This window comes from Physeter macrocephalus, chromosome 8 (assembly GCF_002837175.3).
Source record: "Physeter macrocephalus isolate SW-GA chromosome 8, ASM283717v5, whole genome shotgun sequence".
Classification (NCBI taxonomy): domain Eukaryota; kingdom Metazoa; phylum Chordata; class Mammalia; order Artiodactyla; family Physeteridae; genus Physeter; species Physeter macrocephalus.
The window spans coordinates 4,103,043-4,121,110 of record NC_041221.1 but is presented as its reverse complement, the minus strand read 5'-3'; the positions used below and the strand labels follow the sequence as shown (position 1 = coordinate 4,121,110).

General features: G+C 47.9%; 1 long non-coding RNA gene across 3 annotated transcripts in view; it reads left to right on the top strand.

The window, feature by feature from the left end:
• LOC114486674 (uncharacterized) overlaps positions 1–16,538 on the top strand; it is an 84,102-nt gene extending 67,564 nt beyond the window's left edge. Inside the window, exon 3 of one of the 3 annotated variants that reach the window (XR_008618000.1) lies at positions 16,462–16,538. This is a non-coding gene — a long non-coding RNA (uncharacterized lncRNA). Of the gene's footprint in view, positions 1–2,505; positions 2,801–14,257; positions 14,366–16,461 lie in introns of those variants that run through there. The other 2 variants (XR_008617999.1, XR_003680776.1) reach the window with 2 other exon arrangements.
• Positions 16,539–18,068: the final 1,530 nt, after the last annotated feature.

The window sequence follows — 18,068 nt, the reverse complement described above, 5'->3', positions numbered from 1 at the left end:
ATCCTGAATTCTTTTTCTGGAAGGTTACCTATCTCCACTTCATTTAGTTGTTTTTCTGGGGTTTTATCTTGTTCCTTCATCTGGTGCATAGTCCTCGGCTTTTTCATTTTGTCTGTCTTTCTGTGAATGTGGTTTTCGTTCCACAGGCTGCAGGATTGTAGTTCTTCTTGCTTCTGCTGTCTGCCCTGTGGTGGATGAGGCTATCTAAGAAGCTTGTGCAAGCTTCCTGATGGGAGGAACTGGTGGTGGATAGAGCTGGGTGTTGCTCTGGGGGGCAGAGCTCAGTAAAACTTTAATCTGCTTGTCTGCTGATGGGTGGGTCTGAGTTCCCTCCCTGCTGGTTGTTTGGCCTGAGGCGACCCAGCACTGGAGCCTACAGGCTCTTTGGTGGGGCTAATGGCAGACTCCGGAGGGCTCACGCCAAGGAGTACTTCCCAGAACTTCTGCCAGTGTCCTTGTCCCCGTGGTGAGCCATAGCCACCCCCAGCCTCTGCAGGAGACCCTCCAACACTAGCAGGTAGGTCTTGTTCAGTCTCCTATGGGGTCACTGCTCCTTCCCCTGGGTCCTGATGCACACACTACTTTGTGTGTGCTCTCCAAGAGTGGAGTCTCTGTTTCCCACGGTCCTGTCGAAGTCCTGCAATCAAATCCTGCTAGCCTTCAAAGTCTGATTCTCTGGGAATTCCTCGTCCCGTTGCCAGACCCCCAGGTTGGGAAGCCTGACGTGGGGCTCGGAACCTTCCCTCCTGTGGGTGGACTTTTGTGGTATGATTGTTCTCCAGTTTGTGAGTCACCCACCCAGCAGTTATGGGATTTGATTTTATTGTGATTGAGCTGCTCCTACCATCTCACTGTGGCTTCTCCTTTGTCTTTAGATGTGGGGTATCTTTTTTGGTGAGTCTCAGTGTCTTCCTGTGCATGATGGTTCAGCAGTTAGCTGTGATTCCAGTGCTCTCGCAAGAGGGAGTGAGCGCACGTCCTTCTACTCTGCCATCTTCTCAGGAAATATTTAGAAGACATCCACTTTACAACATATAATAGTCGCTATGTTTCTCGCCTCCCCACCACTGTGGCAACGGGGGAAATGTTATCTCTTTTTACTGATGAGGATAGGCACCAAGAGGTTAAGTGATTTGCCTAAGATGACAGGGCTGGGAAATGTTCATGTAGGAATTCAACCCTCCTCCCTTTATTCCCAAACATGGTGTTTCATCACTGTTCACATGTGTCACCCCTCAGGTGAGTCTGGCTGCAAAGTGATCTCATGCTTCCTTGCATTTGGAAAGCATTTAGAGATCTTATCCTCTGAGGTATCCTTTATGCAAAAGTTTCATGCACAGCGAAGGATCAGGGTTTCTTTCTTTAAAAAATCAAACCAAACCAGCAGAGGTTGGAACAGGTAGAATGCTTAAGCCAAGCCAGCTTTTGGTCTGTTTCTCATCATGTCTCCATTTCTGTCATGAAATGTTCCCACCCAGCAGCAATACAAATGTCTTGGTTGTGGAGACTGAATTGGGTCTTTTCCGGAGAGTGACACTTCTTCCACTGAAACGGCCCCTTTCTTGGACGGGGTGATGGGGAGTCAGTGTGTGTGTGCGCGCCTGTTTGCCCAGTGAAGCGGCCATTCAGGTGGTGCAATGCTGAGAGTGACTTGTTCGGCTATTTGTGAAGAAGCTGGCAAACTTGGGCCTTCCCCCTGGCAGGGAGGAGAAAGGGCCACTTGTTTCCGAAATATCAGGAAAAAGCCTGGCGCAGGTGGGGACCCCGTCAGTGAAATGTTGTTGGAAGCCGTGGCTGCAGGTGCTGCCTCTGGACACGGACGTGTGCTTCCTGGGTCGGGTGCTGGAGAAAAAGAACTGCCAATCCCCAAATAGAACCGCACTGTTGTCCCAGGGGTGAATGAAAAAGCTGTTTCAGTGCTGTGGACGGATCTGGACGGTTTGCCATGGAGGACAAAAAGTCTCCTATAAAATTCCATTTACATAGTCCTATGTCACTTGGGCTTTTGGTGACCAGATTCAATTGTGCTGGTGTCCCCTGGGCTGTGTGATATCATAGCTTCAGAGGAAGGCTTTATTTAGAGGTCACACTAGTTTGTCCTGGGGATGTAGTCATTTTTTGTGTCACAGACAATGTTTTACTGTGGAGATACGTGCCAGATGGCTCAGCCACTTGCAGTCCAGAGCTAAACAGTGTCTGTATTGTTGGCGAATAAACAGAATCTATTGTCTCCTGCTCATGAAACTCTAGTGCCCACCACTGTTTAGAGATGAAGTATTTAATAAATTGTTAGGTCTCGCTCGAAGAATCTATGAAACTGCATCTCAGAAGGATGCAGGCCTCCCCAAATATAAATCTCCTGTGTTCCTAAAAACCACCACCACCTTTCTGACGGCTTTCTTCCTTCCCCGCCCCCAATCCACTCTTTTACAGTAGTAGCCAAGGCTCTGATTTTTGTTTCTTTCCCACCGCAATCCATATGCTAATATGATCTGTAATCCTCAGGCAGCGAGATGGGGGAACAACAAGATGCCTGTTGCCTGGTCTCCTCCAACTTTCTCACCCTCTCTGAAGTCCCGCCACCTGTTTGTCAGCCCCGGACAGCACAGGGGAGCCTTACATGGGAGAGAGCGTGCCACGGAAATGCAGTTTCGGGATTTGGTTCCTCCCTTCTGCTCTGAGATGATGCCTGATGGCTGAGGATAGAAGGTGTAGTGTCTGGCAAGCTCCTTTCACACGCGGAATTGACCTCACACCGCGGGGGGCGGGGGAATCTGTTCACTCACCCCAAACAACAACAACAAACAACGCAGCCCAGCAACATGGGAGGATTACAGCCTATTTCTCGCCCTTTGAAGACTGCATTCAGAGAGTCGCTTTCTGAGCATGGACCACTACCCGCCCCCCTTTCTTTCTTCTCTCCTTTTCTTCCCCCCAGCCTGCATCTTGTCCCTCTAAATGAAGCACACTCTCCCATTTAACTTCACCCAGCTGTGGCTGGGTATACTGCAATGTCAGAAGTATTCGTTTCCTGCTTTAATTGCAGCCCAAGCCAACCTTGACTGGCAAGGAGAAAGCCACTGACAGGTTTGGGCTGTGTCCAGACCTCCTCAGACTTTCTGTCAGCCAACTGTTTGACAGTCTATGCAAATACATGCAAATGAAGGGACACTGGCCGAACACCTGCAGAAAGTGACCATCCCCGCTTGGGCTCGGCCTCCCCGTAACTGGGAGTTTGGAAACGCTGCTCGGTCGCTTTCTGTCAGTTGATTATGCATTTGTCAGCAGAACGTTGGGCTGATAGAAACACTCCTCTTTGTCCTGAAGAGCCGCAGAGCTCCATGTGGAACTGTGAGTGCCAGGGATAGTGGAATGGCTCCGGGCCAGCCCTTGTGAGCCCTCCCCTCTGTCTCCAGGACCCGAGTGGCGGCATCCGAACCCTTGTGGGCTCGCCCGCCTCAAGGAAGGCCTTCTGCTTCGCTGGGTGTAAAGACATCATGTTGGTGGTGGGGTAGCAGAGCGAAAGGCTGGCTCTCTCTAGCAGCTGGAACTTGGTGACTCTGAACCGTAGCGTGCCCCGGATTTTCAAAAGCCAAAGAAAAAAATCTGCCCGGCCTGTCAGGGAATTGGAAAGGGGGAGAGGGCCCGCCGCCTCGAGTGGGAACCAAATTGCCAGTCACACATAGCACCTCCAGACTACGGGAAGGCTGCCAGGAGGCCAGCTCCCACGTCCACTGGCTGCCCAGCCATCTCGGCTCCCATCTGCTCGGTCCTCCGCTGGCCTCTGACAACTCCTCTCTTTAAGGGCTGCGGGGACCAGCCAGTCAGCTGTTACTGCAAAGTTGTCGTATGGGACCGCGGAGTTTTAAATTTGGCCTTTTTGAAGGTAAGGAAAGTGACCCAACCAGCAGGGCCCTACAGCTGAGGACTGGTGGACAAGCCCGGTGTTCTAGGACCAAGGAGTCAGGCAGGGACGCTGCAGACCAGTGCTCTATGTGGTCCTTAAATATCCGCCACTAGAACTGGGGAAAGCATTCTGCATTTTTTTGTGCAGCTGGGCTCTGGTCCTCTAGAAGAGCAAGTCATCTGGGCAGTGGTTGCACAAACCAGGACTTCTAAAGCTCCCCCCCCCACCCCGCCGCCCACTTCCAGGTTGGAAGGACCTTGACACATGTCAAGGGCACCTGAACATACATGACCTACATATAGGACCACGGTGTCCTGCATATAGGTCTGTAACCGGCTCTGGCAATGTCTGGGGAATAAGTAGGCATTGCTCATAATGAACTTGACTGATGTCAGTGTAGACTGCTGATCCGAGTCCCTGAGACTCCAAAGTGGATCTTTTTTCCCCTAAAGAATCATTTTGACATTCATGCAACTTCAATCAGTCAAATAATTGCCCGTTCTTTCCTGTATATGAAGGGAGGTAAAAAAATCACAGCGAAGACTCTTAAGGTGTTTGCCCATCCAGCCTTCCTCTCTAGAAGGAAGAAGCATATCCTTGGGCTTCCCAAAAGCTGCCGTTCTGGGTCCTGGGGGGAAATTTGAGTGCGTGGCTTTTAAAGCAGACATGAGTTCTCTGTGCTGAGGCCCTGATGCATAACCAAGGGGGCCGACGGATTGCCTAGAGCCAGGGCTGCCTAACTGGTAAAACATCTTGGTATCGATCAAAGCGCAGTGGTGCCAAGGGCTTGTGGGAACAGTGGTTTTCCAGATATTGACTTATTGCAGAGGGAGAGAGGGCAAGCTAGCTCAGAAAGGTATAGGAGGTCCCTGCTAAGCACCCAGCATTGGGTATCTGCTGTTATGGATAAACGGAGGCACAAAGGCATCCAAGAGAACTCACTCAGGGTCCTACCGTCATTAACAAGAGGACACCGAAGCCCAGCTCAAGTTCCATCCATGTCTCTTGTTAATTATATGACGCAGTACGCGCAATGAGGGAAAACCCTTGGTAGGACCAAATATTCATAGAATTCAGGGGCATGCGCCCATGAAAGGTGAAGGTGATTTAAACTGGAAATATTGGAAGCTTCAGGAAGGGATGGAGACGCAATAGGGAGGTCTCCTGTCAAGTTTTCAGTTCCTTTGAATATCTGTGAGACTGATATAGTTTGTGGTTGTCATAACATCAGCGAGGAACGAAAGCCGGAATGTCATGGGCTGCGAGGCTGTGGATGGATTTTCCCAGCCCCAATGCCTGGCAGACAGGTGACTGGGTCCCACTCCTCAGCGCCAAGGCAAGTTCCCTGGGCACCCGTTTTGTTTTACCAAGTGGAAAGGGAGTTTCACCACACCAGCTGTAATTCATGAGGTACGGGCACCTCTTACTTAAATGAGCCCACTGTTTGCCTTTTTTAAAAAAAAGGAAGGCCAGAAAGAAATAAAATGCCACATAAATGAGACGGTTTCTTTCTCTCGTGCTCTCTCCCTCTTTTAAAAATACACTTTGGAACCCAAGGTAGTCGTATTTAACCAGCTTTAATGTCTTTGCAGGGTTGTGGTCACTCAGGCAGCAGTAACTTTGAAAAAATGACCCGTCTACACCCAAACAATAACAGAATCCCCCTTTTTATGTTGGAAACGCCCACGGCTTTCTGTGTATCTGCAGACTCCCCACGTAGATGCAACTGTTTGACCAGCCTTCTACTGAACAACTTAATTAAGCAAAAGAAAACGTGTCAGTTTCTGCCAACCTCACAAAAACAGAGCTGCCGGGGTAAAAAGGGTCGGCGGAATTAACCCACATTCCTGAACGGGTTCACTAAAGCCAGGCTGGCTTTGCAGCAATGCCAAGGGGAACCGTGCACTGGATGGCCATTCAGATTGATCAAGACATATTGTTCAGTAGATCATACTGAACACAATTAAAGCTGCAATACCTCAGGCGGCTACAGCTCGGGTGTGAGTTTAGCTTAATTTAAAAAAAAAAAAAAAAATCTTGTCACGACACAGTGCTCACCATTGACATTCTGTACAGTTACGGAGACAAAACAGTTTTCGCCCACCGTATGAAAACAGCAAGTTGTTTTTAGTTTTTTTCCCCCTCGTCAATATCCTGCCCTCCCTCTCTGCCCCTTTTCCCTCTCCATGAAAGCACATGCAATATGCAAAGTAACTGTATGCTCTGCATGCAATTTGTACTGGCCAGACCAAACCCGAATAGTTTTTTTCCCCCTCGTCAATATCCTGCCCTCCCTCTCTGCCCCTTTTCCCTCTCCATGAAAGCACATGCAATATGCAAAGTAACTGTATGCTCTGCATGCAATTTGTACTGGCCAGACCAAACCCGAATTTAATCCTTTTTTTTTTTTTTTTTTTTTTTTTTTTTTATCCTGAGGGCGGGGAAGTGCCCCTGCCTAAATCCTTCTCTGGAAGCTGAGAAAGCAGAGGCCCCAGGAATCCTGTTTCCTAGCCAATTACATTTAGGATTTTTTTTTCCAGGCTTGGGTTTTGATCTTGCTTCCTTTATGTGAAGCCAGGATGGAGCTTAAGGCCCAGCACTTCTCCCAACCGCCAACCCTCTTTCCACCCCATCAGAGCCTCCTGCAGTCACGGGAAAAGCAGGGGCTTTTCAGGGGCAACCAGAGTGAATTCAGAAGCATCACTCTTCATTCGGGGAGAAACTGGATCGGCACCAGTTTGGCACTGAGGCCATGAGACTGTGGTATTTTTCCTCCCAATTATTCATTCTTTCTTTCCCTCTCTCTCTTTCTCTGTGTTTAGCAAGTCACGGTAAAGGATGATTCTATGCACAAAGTATCCCCCAGTTATAATTACCTTGTCCCACATTCTGGGCAGGGAAACGCAGGCTCAGGCCTTCAGTTTCCAATCTTGCAGGGAAGCTGATACACCAGCGTTCAAAGGTTGGAGGCCTCCCAGTTAGACATCAGAAAGCAATGGTCTCTCCCACATGGGTTGATGCACCAGTGCTTTTCTGTGGGGACAACCAGGGGTCCTATCTTTCTGCGACCCCTGTGATGCACGGAACCGTTTGAGGAAGAGGCATTTACCCTTGATATCTACTGCGGGTGTCCTTGGGGGTGGAGATACTTCCAGTTAAAGATTCAAACGTGGCTGAATTATCCGAAGACCACAGAGGCAGTTTTTGTTTGCTCTGCCACTTGGAATAAATGCACACAACTTTTGCTAGATAAGCTGGGCAGAACCTTGCCAGTACTGAAAGGCTGGGCAGACAGAAAACAGAGGAACCGGCGAAGTTTGGTGTAAGAAGACTAATTAGCAGAGCCAGCAGTGGCAAGGAGCATGTGCTCGTCACAGATGTGCACGGCACGTGACAGGCCAGTATGGCTTCCTCTTCTGATTATAAAACGGTTTCCCTCTTGAGCATGAAACCCCACCAAAAGTGAAAGATGCTTCCAGTGCAGAAACTTCCCACCGACTGTTTGAAACACAGGCAAAATGTGCTGGTCAGGGAAAGCGGAGAACATCATTGATGAAATGTGATCTGGAGTTTCTATCTGACGATTATCCCGATAGCTTATCTCAAAAGAATTATTTGGTCCTCAGAATACAGATATTTCAAGCAAAAGCCTTCAAAACTCAACACCCATGACAAGAATGGCTTATTCTTTTAAAGATTCCTTATATTTACAGAAAACGAGCCACATGTCCCATGGGGCGCTCTAAGATCTGGGAGCAGCCTATATTTCTAACTTTTTTCCCCAAATAATTCGGGTCCCAAAGGGGATTTTTCTTTTTGGTCTGAAGGGTGATGCTTCTCTGGTTGGCATCTTTCATGCCCCCAGGGGTCTCTGTGCTGTCCCAAATGGTTCTTCTGGGGCCTGACGGAAAATCTGAGTCGAAGGGCTTGAAGTAGGCTAATGCCCCAAGGACACATCCTGTCCTGCAGGGCCAGGCAGCCAGACCCCTGGGCCCCTCGCCCTGCCTGCACCCCCGTCCTGGCTTCCTGCTCTCGGGAATGCCCCAGACATCTCACTCAGTCCCCAGAATAGGAAGTGCTGTCTCTTCAGAGAGACCCAAGGCCGCTCTCTGTGCTTCTTACCACTTGGAATACGGGCCCTGGCTACAGGGGTTCAAGTCTCCGCTCTGCCTCTTAACTGCGGTATGATTTTAGGCAACTTATTTAACGCCCCTGTACCTCAGTTTACCCATCTGTAAAGCTAGGCTAATAATAGTAACTACCTCAGGGGCTGTTGTGAGGCTTGAGTTGATTTAACTAACGGGGTAGAGCTGTGCCCGCTGTGTCATAGCAATTGTTATGATCACCCTGTGGGCCTTTGGACTCCTTCAGGGCTGGAGCATTGCTTTATGGGTTGGAGCACTTCCACGGGGCACTAAACAAAAGTGCCAGGCGTGAATCTCCAAATTCCCCAGGACACCCCGGGCTTTCCAGCTAAGCCAGAGTGCCAGGCCCTGGGAAGGTTTCCCCTGAGCGAACGACAGCAGGACAGAGGCTGAATGTGATCTGACCCTTCCTTCGCCGCACTGGTGCTGCGCGGAGGAGGGGGGCAAAGACCACGAGTCTCTTAGACCCCCAAGGGGACCTAGCGATCTCCCACTCCACCCTCCAACTCCTTCACTCCACAGCTGGGAATGGAGATCAGAGATGGAAAGTGACTGGCCCAGGGTCACACAGCCAGGGCTGGGACTAGAAGCTGTCCTTAACTCTTGGCTGTAAGGTTTAGCTGGGTACCATCAGCACACTCAGATGGCAAGATATGTAATACAGCACTCAACACGTCACTACACTCATTCAAATGTTTCCTGTCCTGGACACACGGTCTGAACTTCAGGCTTGAAACCGTCCAGATGGGGTTTAACGTACCTCTTCAATGTAAGGAGAATGTCCGTTACTGACCCTCCAAATGTGTGTAAAGAAAAAGTCATAAGAAAGTCGGCCAGTTCCCAGAGGCAGAGAGACACATACACTCACAATCATGGCACTGGGCGCACGGACCCTGAATCAGCTCTGGGGCCCCCAGCCCCGCCCCGCCCCGCCCAGTCTGTGCCCGGGGAACCCCGGAGCCTGAGCGCTGGAGCTGCGCTGGCGATGAGTGGCTGGGAAGTTTCCTAATGCCTGAGCTTGATGGAACCTCTTGTTGGATGAAATTTATGACCCGGCAGGCACTTCCTCAGGGAGACTTCCCACGTCGAATTGCTGAACACTTCTGACCTTACCGCCCTGAACAAGGGAAGGGTGGGGAGGGGAGGGGCGGGAGGGCGGAGGAAGTAGGCAGGGGGAGGCACCACTCGGCCAGATGTCCGGGAGCGGGGACCGCGCGCAGATGCCGGAATGACAACCTGCGTGGCCCGCGCCGGGGCGCGGGGACCAGGGGTCACCGGGACCCCGGCTGTGCGCAGGGGGCCTGCGGGCCACCTGCTGATGAGCGCAGCCCACGCCTGCCCCCGAGTGGCCCGCGGGGCCTCGCAGATGGACCCGAGCCTGTCGGACTGAGGACCTGCTGGGGCCCAGCTTGTGCTGCGTGTGCGTCGTCTGGAGACGGCCCCACAAGTGCCCTCCGCGGAAAGAAAGAATTGCTGAGCCTGGGAGAGACGTGGTGGTGGTGCGCTGCGGGACCTAGGGTTATTGGTCCTGCTTGTATTTGTTTTGTCTTTGGCCGAAATAAAGCCATGAATCCTTTGAGAGGATTGTCACTGCTACTGTTTTTTCCTCCCCCTTGGGGGAAGGATATACTCGTCTAGAAGAGACCCAAGCTTCTCAAACTTGGCTGCACAGTGGAATCCCCTGCACGATTAAAGAAACAAACAACAACAAAAACTGATGCCAGGGTGCCACCCTGCAAAGAGTCTGATTTAATTGGCTTGGGTATCTGGGTTTTAGAAGCTCTCCTGATCTTCTAATGTGCAGCAAAATTTGAGGACCTCTGGCTCAGTCCCACGCCGTCAGCCCTGTGTGACATTCAGGGTCTCAACTACTCCATAGTGAGCTTCTGAAAAGTGGGTTTGACTGCAGACTTAAACATACAGATTTCAAGATGAGAAGGAGAGGAAAAGAGGTTACTTACTGGGGAAGAGTGGCAGGTAGTTAATAAAATAGAATATATTTTTAATTAAGATATAATTGACATATTATGATATATGAAAATGAAATATGATATGAAAATGATATGATATGAAAATATGATATATTTTCAAGGGTACAACATAATGATTTGATATTTGCATAGATTACAAAACGATTACAGTAAGTGTAGTTAACATCCATCACCATACAGTTACATAATTTTATTCTTGTGATGAGAACGTTTAAGACCTACTCTCTTAGCAACTGTCAAGTATAAAATACACTTTTATTGACTATAGTCACCATGCTGTACATGACAACCCCAGGACTTATTTATTTTATAACTAGAAGTTTGTACCTTATTTTTTTTTAAACATCTTTATTAGAGTATAATTGCTTTACAGTGCTGTGTTAGTTTCTGCTGTATAACAAAGTGAATCAGTTATACGGATACATATGCCCCCATATCTCTTCCCTCTTGCGCCTCCCTCCCTCCCACCCTCCCTAGAAGTCTGTACATTTTGACCCCTTCACCCATTTCGCACCCCACTTCCCTCACCTCTGGGAACCACCAACCATTTCTCTGTATCTGTGAGTTCTGTTGGTTTTTTGTTTTTGTTTTTTTCAGATTCCACATATAAGTGAGATCGTACAGTATTTGCCTTTCTCTGTCTGACTTGTTCCACTTAGCCCTCAAGGTCCATCCCTGTTGTCACAAATGGAATAATTTTTTGACTAGTGACTCAGCTAAGCTGGGCAACCATTTACTAAAATAAAATTGACCCAACCAATATGTTTTATTTGGGGGAGGAGTAAGTCCCAGTTCTTGATGACCGGTGTACTCAGTTGCCCCAACCTGCTCTTGGCTTCACCACGGTGGCCCTGCTGCTTTTGGGATAAAGACGCAACTTTTTAAAAAAATATAAATTTACTTATTTTATTTATTTTTGGCTGCGTTGGGTCTTTGTGGCTGTGTGTGCACGGGCTTTCTCTAGCGGCGGCTAGCGGGGGTCTACTCTTCGTTGCGGTGCGCGGGCTTCTCACTGCGGTGGCTTCTCTTGTTATGGAGCATAGGCTCTAGGAGCGTGGGCTTCAGTAGTTGTGGCTCGCGGGCTCAGTAGTTGTGACACACGGGCTTAGTTGCTCCGCGGCATGTGGGATCTTCCCGGACCAGGGCTCGAACCCGTGTCCCCTGCATTGGCAGGCAGATTCTCAACCACTGCGCCACCAGGGAAGCCCAAGATGCACATTGTTAACCAGGCCCTGGGAGATGCGGCTCCTTCAGCAGCCTCACCTCGGACCCCGTGGGGCTCCCCGTGCTCCGTCCTGCTTCCAGCCTTTGCACAGCTGCACGCTCTACACGGAGCACTCTTACACCCCTACAGCACACACACGACCTACTTAAGACCTACTCCCTCTTCACTGTTTACGTCAGACATCGCGTCCCTGGAGCAAACCCTCAGACCTCCCAGACCGTGTGAAATCTCCCCGTTATCTGTGTTCACCGTCCTGGCAAGTCATCACATAGACATTCAGTAAAAATTAACTGTCTAGCTAGTTGCTTAATATTGGTCTCACCTGCTAATATGTAAGCTCCATGACACATAGAGCATGCTTTTCTTATTCATAGCTGCGGCTCTAGAGCCGTCGTAGGATCGTGATAAATACTGGTCAGATGATAAAGATAGACCACCTTATCACTTAAAAAAAAAGCCATCCTTGGGATCCAGTCTTGCATTCTCTTGGCTTTTCTTGGTTCAGCCTGGCTTTATATGCACAGGTTGGTGGTTCTGATGTTCCGGCAAATGAGTTTGGCTCCCTGGAGTGCTCTGCTGTTCTATTGCTAATGGCGGTGACCGTTTATATGTCACTTCATGCCTCAGTTTACTCAACTATGAAGGCAGTAGGGGGTTACAGAAAACCCACGCGACCTCAGAGAAGGGGCACGCTGCAGTTGTGAAGTGCTGTGAACGTGCAAACTTTCATGCAAATAATAGAAGCTTTAAAGATTCCTTTCGTTATGGGCATTTCTTAGCAGGTTTTCAATGTTATACTTAAAACGTTTACAAGAGGGACGATCGTTAGAACTTATATACTATAATCAAAGAAAAAATTTAAGAGGAAACTTAATATTGACAATATGCCAAGTACTTTGTACATTTGATGCCACTTGATCCTAACAATACACCTATGATGTAGATCAAATTATGACCATTTTACAAATGAGGAAATGGAAATTCAGAGAGGTTCAGTAACTTGCCCAAGGTCACACAGCTAGTAAGAGGTGAAGATGAAATTAGGTAAGGTGAATGACCAACTCAGGTTGATGGAGTTCCAGACAATTTCTCATTTGGAGATGATACCTACATTTTGGCTATTTGTCTGTTATAGAGGTAAATTAATTCTGAAAAAATTCCAAGGAAGAGCCTGATGCTTGTGCAAAATCTTGACAAAACACCCAAATCTTATTCTTCTTGAAATTCTTTGTCAATAATTTAAACTCAGTGCTTGAGTCTAGATGGAGCAGAGAGTGTTTTCTTTGCAGCTGAGAAAATGATCAGTCTTCAGACCAGAGCCCCTTGAGATCAATAGACCCAATAAGGAATAACCTAGCATAGTGCAAACTTTATTAGTCCATTTTACATAGAGCTGACATCTGTGTTATTCTTTATCCGCCTACGATCAGGCCTGATCGTGTCTTTTACTTCTTCTTTTCTCCGGTGACATCTTTTCAGCTAGGTTTAAAAAAACCCAGAACCCAAAACCTATGAAAATAATACCTAAATTTAAAAACATAGGTAAATGACAACTTTCTTGTTTTATTCTTCCCCAGGAATTCTATTTCATGTATCTCCTTGTCATTTTTTCCACCTCAAAAAATTCGTATTATTTTTATTCAGTAATTATCATGTGGTTTAATATTTGCAGAAATTGTAATGGTCAGCTGGTCGTATCCTGAAAGGATGACAAGGCAATCTGGGGCTGACAGTGAGTTAAGGGTTTTCCACAAATTATCTCCTCCTGTGAAATCAAGATCCAAGAAAAGTCATAAATCCTGGGTCACTATGGAAAACCAAGATAGGTCCTTGGATAATGGCCCTAACAGAATCCTTATCATGGAAATGCAAAGCATTTGATTACAAATTCAAATTATATCCTATGTCATTAGCTCTGGAATTTTCTTAAGCCTTGAGACACAAATAGCATCTTTTCTACCCTTCAAAAACAAAGAAAAGGCTAATGAAACGTTAACGCAATGGAAAAATCATTTTGAATTTGTTCCAAGGCGAGCGAAGGAAGGTTGTTGAGAAGGCTTGGGTAGCTAGTTGGGTGGTGGTTCCATCCACAGAGATGGGGAAGGAGAGAAAGAGCCCGAGTCTGTGGGAGGAAAGATCTCGAGCTTTCGGTGAGATGGGCTACACTGGAGTGTCGTAAGGGAAAGGACGGGCAGTGGTCCTTGCCCCTGACTCACTGAGATGATTGAGAAGGTGAGCAGCCCTTTTTCCTTGTTCCGTTTCACATTTCCAACTTTTGGGTTTTTTCTTTTCTTTCTTTCTTTCTTCCTTCCTTTTACTAGGTGGACACAAAGCACCGAGCTGATCTCCCTGTGCTATGTGGCTGCTTCTCACTAGCTACCTATTTTACGTTTGGTAGTGTATATATGTCCATGCCACTCTCTCACTTTGTCCCAGCTTCCCTTCCCTCTCCCCGTGTCCTCAAGTCCATTCTCTAGTAGGTCTGTGTCTTTATTCCCGTCTTACCCCTAGGTTCTTCATAACCTTTTTTTTTTTTTAGATTCCATATATATGTATGCTAACACATATGTATTGGTTTTTTTTCTTAATTCTTTGCCTCATTTTTATACTCAAATGCGGCATTACAGTAAGTCCCTTACAAGATGTGAAAATAATTTCTTTATTTTTGCACTTGTTTGTTTTTTATGTATTATAAACCGATTACAGTACAGTACTATATAGCCGACTGTGTTAGTTGGGTACCTAGGCTAACTTTGTTGGACTTACAGACAAAATTAGACTTATGAACGTGCTCTCGGAACAGAACTTCGTATGTAGGGGGCTTACCATAAAAGGTGTTGAATTTGACACCAAACGGTGTTCCAGGTTTTGTGAAACTGTGTGTTTCATGTGGTTCCCGAAAGAACAGGAGGAGGGGCACGGATGGGGCCTCATGTCGGAGCCTGAAGTGTCCCCAGAGAGGGTCACCCTGCTTCCTCTCTCCTTTCAGGCCACCCTGCCACCTGCCCAGCCTGGGGAATGAATGGGCGCGGCCGGTCTCCTCGCAGAGTCACGGAGGCCTGAGGACCCGGCGGGCGCCTCCCATCCCTTCGGCTGCCCTCACGCCCAAGTCCCTCCAGCTCCTGCTTGAGATTCTCCACCCGTCCCGCTGGGCAGCCCAGGCCACAGGCCGAGGTTAAGATCGCGCCCCTGCTCTGTTCTCATGGGCACAGCCTTCTCGGTCCCCTCCCGGGCCCAGATGACAGTACTTACTGACCTTTCACATGAGCACTTCAGGCCTTTGTGTGGAGCAATTGGTCTTCCTGCTCTTTCTGCGAAGACACAGATGATGCCGTTACAAGTGTCAGCCCGCCCTGGGCTCAGCAGGGGTGACAAGCTGGCAGGGACTGTCACAGAGCCTTGGGAGAGGGTGGCAGCAAGAGAAGCCAGGACAGTGGTCCCCTCCTTCCCAACCTCTGGGGTGACTGCAGTCTGTGTGTGTGTGTGTGTGTGTGCATGTGTCTGCATGTGTGTGTGTGCATGTGTGTGCGTGTGTGTGTGCGCGCACGCGCGCGTGTGTGCATGTGTGCGCGTGTGTGTGCACGTGTGTGTGCATGTGTCTGCATGTGTGCACGCACGCGCGCGTGTGTGTGCATGTGTGTGCATGTGTGTGTGCATGTGTGTGTGCATGTGTCTGCATGTGTGTGCGCGTGCGCGCGCGTGTGTGTGCATGTGTGTGCGTGTGTGTGCATGTGTGCGCGCGTGTGTGTGCGCATGTGTGTGCGCGCGTGTGTGTGCGCGCGTGTGTGTGTGCGCGCGCGTGTGTGCATGTGTGTGTGCGTGTGTGTGTGTGTGCGCGCGCGTGTGTGCATGTGTGTGCGTGTGTGTGCGCATGTGTGTGTGCGCGTGTGTGTCTGCATGTGTGTGTGCACGCGTGTGTGTGCATGTGTGTGTGTGCACGCGCATGTGTGTGCATGTGTGTGCGTGTGTGTGTGTGTGCATGTGTGTGTGTGTGCGCGTGTGTGTGTGTGTATACCTCCCTCATCACCAAGTAGTAGTTGTGCGTTGACTACTACCTGCCTGTGGCCAGAGGGATGTCAGAGTTCCTGAGGTGACTGGTCCCTAACGATGTCGTGGAGACTCAGGTCCGATCCTGGTTATGACTTGACTATGAATCTCCAAGAAGTCATCTCATCTCTTTAGACAGTCTCAGCTGTGTATTTTTCCTTATCTATAGGTCTGTTAGGAAAGTAAGTTAAAAAATACCTCCAGTTCCCTGGAGAAAAGTCCTGTGTATAATCCAGACTGTAAAAAATACAAACTACTGCACGATTACTAACTATATTACTACTATTATTGTTACTAGAATTTCTCAGGGCACTGTATTTTCCTTAGGCGCTGAAAAATTCTTAAAATAAAAGCAGAGGAAATGAAATAATATGATCCCAGCTTTGTAAAAAGTAAAGGTATATGTTCTAATTATATATACATAGGAAAACAGCCAGAGGGAAACACTTCTAGATGTTAACTTCTATTTTTTTTTTAAGAAATTTATTTATTTTATTATTTTATTTTATTTTTTTATTGTTTCTGGCTGCGTTGGGTCTTCATTGCTGCACGGGCTTTCTCTAGTTGCGGCGAACAGTGGCTACTCTTCGTTGCGGTGCGCGGGCTTCTCATTGCGGTGGCTTCTCTTATTGTGGAGCACAGGCCCTAGAGCTCACGGGCTTCAGTAGTTGTGGCACACGGGCTCAGTAGTTGTGGCTCGCGGGCTCTAGAGCGCAGGCTCAGTAGTTGTGGCGCACGGGCTTAGTTGCTCCGCGGCATGTGGGATCTTCCCGGACCAGGGCTCGAACCCGTGTTCCCTGTATTGGCAGGCGGATTCTCAACCACTGCGCCACCAGGGAAGCCCTAGATGTTAACTTCTAGATGGTTCTCTCTGGGAGGTGGGATTACACAGGCCATATATTTTCTTTCTCTATATTTCAGTAGTTTTTTGAATTTAACATGAACCTGCACTTTTTTTTTGGTAGTCAGAAAGAAACGCTAAATGTTGTTTAAAAAAAATGCTCATCTATAGTCTGTGTGAGTACTAAAGACCCTAGAAATTTCTCTACTCCTATGCTGTTTGGAAATGAAGCAGTTGCTGCTTTTCTGGATACTCAGGGTGGGTGTGAGAGGGGCTTTCTGACCTGATATCCACTCCACTTTCAGGAGATGACTTCGAAAAGGGCAGAGAAAGGAGTTTGCTGTCACACCACCTGAGCCACCAAGGGAGAGATGCCATGTTTTATTTGTCTCATCCTGTCTCTGAATAATCTAGCGAGTTTGTTTGGATTTGCCAATTTTCCTCTTTTTGACTTGATGCTCTGGGCTGGAGAACGGGTGGAGTAAGTCCCCAGGTGAGTAGGGATGCTGCAGCTTCATGAGCTGTCATTCACTTGCCCCCCGTTCAGCTTGGTCCAGCTGTACCATCAGCCAAAGGACCCTTAGCCCAAAGGTTCCTGAGGAAGAGCACAGGTAGGGAGGGAAATTGGTTAGGGTCTGCTCTCACTTCTGGTAAATAAGCTATGCCAGTAACAAGCAACCCTTAGAAACCGGAAGGGCATTTTGTTCATTTCCACCCCGTCTAGTCTCATTCTTCTAAGCAGAGGGGCGTCTTGCAATTAACTGGAGCCAGAGAAATTGGTTGAAGGGGTCAGAGTGAAGTGGTGCAAGCCTGGAAGACATTTCTGGGGATATTTTCTCTGTTGCACTTGCTGTTGGGCAAGGTACCAAGGCTCAGACACTTGGGTTTGTCCAGCTTCGGAGCGTTCATTCATTTACGTTGATTGCCGGTTGCTCAGAAGAGAGCCCTGCACAGCTCCGAGCTGGCTTCCTCTAAAGGCGGAGGACTTCATCCTCGACTCTGCCTCTTCCTCAGGGACTCATCCTCTCCCCGCCTTTTCCCTAAATCTTGTCGGACTGAAATCAGATTGCAACACACTCGAGACGATCAACCTATTCTTTTCAAGGAGGGCGAGTCAAACTCAGAAAGTCTCTGCCAACACGAAGGGACATTGAAAACGGGAAGATAAATTCTCCAACACCAAAAGTGAGACTCTGAAGGATGGCAAGTGCGAGAACCCTGTGGTCCAGGCACCGGGCTCTTTAGGGACGGGAGACACCAAAGATTTATGTGACATTTTGCTTCATTTTGGCCTCAGAATATCTCATCTTCTGCCCTTAAAATAACTTCCAAATGTTTACCAAATCCTCTCAAAAACATAATTCTTTTTCAAAAATAAATTTCTTTTTCTGATTATGAAAGTCATTCTTCTTCACTGTTAATACATCAATAAATATGAAGAAAAAAGTAAAAAATCAACCAAAATCCCACCACCCCGACATAAACACCAGTAACATTTTCCTAAACATTTCTTTACACACACACACACACACACACACACACACACACAGAGTTAGATATACTTAAGGTGATATTATACATAAATTCTACAAACTGCAATATGTTACGACATCCTTCTCTAATTTATCTGTCTGTCTATCCAATCTAATCAACTAAAGCTCCAGATTATTATTTCAGATCATTTCAGATTTAGATTATTAAAATGGCTGCATGGAATTTTATGTTAAATTCACAGCAACGTTTCTTAATCTCATCCCTAAGAATGGGCATTTTGGTCCGCTCCTACTTGGTTTCAATATTAGAAGCAACTTTCTGATGAATATCCTAAATATACCTAAATTTTTGAGTCCTTATGCTACACCGATTTAGAATAAATTCTTTGAAGGAGGATTGCTGGCTTGAAGGGTAGGAT